This window comes from Mus caroli, chromosome 10, assembly GCF_900094665.2.
Source record: "Mus caroli chromosome 10, CAROLI_EIJ_v1.1, whole genome shotgun sequence".
NCBI lineage: Eukaryota > Metazoa > Chordata > Mammalia > Rodentia > Muridae > Mus > Mus caroli.
Window position 1 is genome coordinate 48,681,772 of NC_034579.1, and position 4,078 is coordinate 48,685,849.

Genomic DNA, 4,078 nt, shown 5'->3' on the forward strand with positions numbered 1-4,078 from the left:
GTCAGCCGACTCTGTGCCCTAGCTACCCTGGTGCTGGTTGGACCGGAAGGGGCTTGTGCCCCTACTCAGGCCGGTTTTCTGCTTCCCTAACTAATGCAGTCTCAGGTCCTGCGTGATTGGATTGGAGCAGACGCTGTGTTCCACTCACCAGAAGTCTTAAGATCCCATGGCGGGTGTCCTGGGTAGCTGGTGGGTGTCAGCCGACTCAGCGCCCTAGCTACCACGGTGCTGGTCGGGCCGGAAGGGCAGATTTATTCTTAACTTGAAGAACTTCCCCATTGTTAGACCATTTTGTGCCCCTAACAACAGTGAGTAATGTTCTCTTTTCTCCACATTCACATAAGTTTTTGCTGTAATTTGTTTTATTTATTGCTCTTAGCTCTTCTGATTGGTGTAAGATGAAATCTCAAAGTGGTTTTAATTTCCATTTCCCAGATGACTAAGGATGTTGAACATTTTAAACAGTATTTCTCAGTTATTTATATTTCATTTTTTGAGAACTGTTTAGTTCAATGCTCCAACTTTTAGCTGAAAGTTGCTTTCTTGCCATTTAGATTTTTCTTTTTAGTTATTTATATATTCTAGATACTAACTCTTTGTCACATAGGCAACAGGTAAAGTTTCGCCCAATTCTTTAGGCTACCCCTTCAATCAAATGAGGGTATCCTTTGTAAAGAAACCTTTTACTTCCATGATGTTCCATTTGTCAGTTGTTGGTCTTAACAATGTTAGCAATTCCTGTTGAGAAATTCCTGCTCTGTGTAAAGGATTTCAAGTGCATGCCCTACTTTTACCTCTATTAGAGTCAGGGTATTGGGTATATAATTCAGGATATCAGTAATATAAGGACAATATATCTTCTCAAGATGTGCAATCATTTGACCTATGTTGAGGTCATTGATCCAAATGGATTTGAGCTTTGTGCAGTGGGTGGGGGGATAAGAATCTGTATTCATTCTGGTATAAGTAGCTATACACTTTGACTGGCAAGACTTTTGTTGAAGATGGTGTCTTTTCTCCATGTCCTATATTTTATGATAACTTTTATTTTGGGGATAGCAGCCTCTGGCATACAAGTATGCTGCAGGTGTGCTGTTCCTTGTATGAGTACCCAGTCTAGCAACTGTACCTTGCTTACCACAGCTTTCTTTCCCAGACAAAGAAACTGAGATTTGAACCCTCAAAATGCTCATTCCTAGTCACACAGTCAGTTTAGAATGGATTTCAGTGTAGGACTGGGTTGTTTTGATTACTTGTGAAATTTTTTCTCACTGCCCCAATGAAATTACTTCCTCTCCCTTTTATACTGAGTTACACACAGAAAAGAGACTAGAAGGAACACACACACACACACACACACACACACACACACACACACACATGTGGAAGCTGTATAATATGTAATACATAGTACCTCCTGTAAATGACAGTCATCAAGTAGGCAAATGCAAGATGGAAATGGAAAATGACTAGAACTGAAATGCTTTTAGGGTTCATGTAACAGGATTCTGAAGTGCTACTTAGAAGCACTTTAAGAAGTTAGCATAGGAAAAAAGAATTACCTTCTTTCTCCTTTGGCCACCAACTAAACACGCCCTTGAACTACAATCAACCAGAGTTGTGCCATCTTTGAACTGTAACCTGGCTTCCCCATGAAGTCGGCTCCAAATGGTGATTCCTGTTTTCCGTAGACTTCCACAGACTGCAAGTGCAAGAATAAAGATCCCTCAGACTCTATGAATACGTGTGCATTTGTTTATCCTATGAGTTTAGAAACAAAACAAAACTCCCAGGTGCTGGTCATTTTGGAAAATGCTATTTTTCAACACAGTATATTTTATGGCCCTCTTTGTAGACCTGAGAATTAATGTGTACTCATAGCCTAAGGACAAAATATCTCAGTATGTGGAAAAGGCTTTTGAAAAAGTTATACATCTATCATTGTTTTCAAATGTTCCATGGTAATTTACATTCACTGTGGAATTAAATGGATCTGTGACAGAGATTTAAAGTTTACTTATTCAATAAGTAAGGGCATTTTCAGAGGATTCAAAGTGATCAAAATAATGGCATGTCAATGAAGCTTTTGATGACCAGTCTGGAAATGAATGTGAAAGAACTGGACAAGGTGGAAAGGCAGGAAATAAAGGTGCTTTATGGTGTTCATACCCACAAACACTCCATACAGGACATTATGCAAAACTTAATAAGGAGTCCCATGGACTCTGTGAAAGTGAGTCATGCTACAATCAGGGATGGAGAAACAGTTAAAAAAAAAAAAGACTCTAAAAGCAGCTATTGGAGAAGAAAGCTAACAAAATGATCACTTCATAAAACCAGGGGTAACTGAAGTTAATATGTTATACAGATTCCTCTAAGAATATTTATATTTAAAACTCCAGCGTGATTCTGTTTAAAAGACTTAGATGCATCACCCATTGCCAGAAAAGCTTTTGTAAATAAAACATACAAACAAACAAACAAACCAAAAATAAAACATGTTTCCAAAATAATTGGGGCTGTCAAATTATACCTAAGTGTCAAGCAGAAGAACTATGTGCGTATCATAAATCACAAATTCCTTAGCTTTTCTGCCTCTCTTTGTCTTTCCATCCTTGGGTCCTCAGTGTTTGTATGCAAAGTGATAACACAGGATATTCTGGGACATCATAATCTTGTTACAAGTGAGTGAAGACTAGATTTTCCATGAGGTATAGCTATAGGTGAACTGTAATTCATATCTTGATAGACATATCTGGTGTGAACTCTGATTGGACACCTTTACTTTGGTAAGATTGATTGGATGAGCATCTGTTGTTTTTTTCTTGAGCACAAAGATTTGCCAGTCCTTTGAGTCTGTTAGGACAGATAAGGGTAGAAAATGATTCCTGATGATGGAGAAACCCTTTACAAGTCATCTTGAAAATAACAAAGTTGGATGAAACTCTGCCTAAACTATGTTGTTCTGATCATTTAAAAGCACATCAAATATATGGCAAATATTTCTTGAAAATTACAACTTACATATTGGATCATGTACATGAAAGGAGCTTGGGAAAAGTGGATATTGACCTTTGGACCATTGAGTCAGTTAAAGAGTGCCAATAAGGTTTCCTATATGTTTGAATATGTTTGGTCCATGAGAAGTGGCATTATTAGGAGGTATGGCCTTATTGGAGGAGATGTAGCCTTGTTAGAGAAAGTATATCACTGTGGAGGTGGGACTTTGAGGTCTCATATATACATTCAAGTCTGGCCAGGGTGATCCAGACCCTCCTCCTGGCTGCCTTCAGATCAAGATGTAGAAATCTTGGCTCTTTCAGCACCAAGTCTGGATGGACTCTGCCATGCTTCCTGCCATGATGATTAAAGTAAACCTCTGAAACTGTAAGACAGCCTCAATGAAATGTTTTCCTTTATAAGAGTTACATTCATCATGTTGTCTCTTCACAGCAATACATCTCTAAGACACTATCTGACACTTAATTTCAAGTAGCATCTAAGAAGCTAGAATGACATTTAGACATCTAAACTCTATGCCTAATTGAAAAGATTGATCATATTTACTGTTATTAACTTGTAATATACTGCATCCATATCATTATCAGAAGGGAGATGTATTGCCAAGATACCATTTCTGTGTGGATGGCTGACAATCAGCATAAATAAAAATTATGTTTACAACATATTTTAATAAAGTGGCCACCATAGAAATAAGCACAGCTTGTGCTGTGTGTTACAAATAAATGAACTCAAAAGGCTCCCATTTCCTCAGGGGACCTTCTCCAAAAATGACCATATAATTGGTCACAAAACAGGCCTCAACAGATATAAAACTATTGAAATTGTCCCATGCATCCTATCAGACCACCATGACTAAGGCTGATCTTCAATAACAACATAAATAATGGAAACTGAACAACACTCTTCTCAATGATACCTTGGTCAAGGAAGGAATAAAGAAAGAAATTAAAGACTTTAGAGTTTAATGAAAATGAAGCCACAACATACCCAAACCTATGGGACACAATGAAAGCATTTCTAAGAGGGAAACTCATAGCTCTGAGTGCCTCCAAAA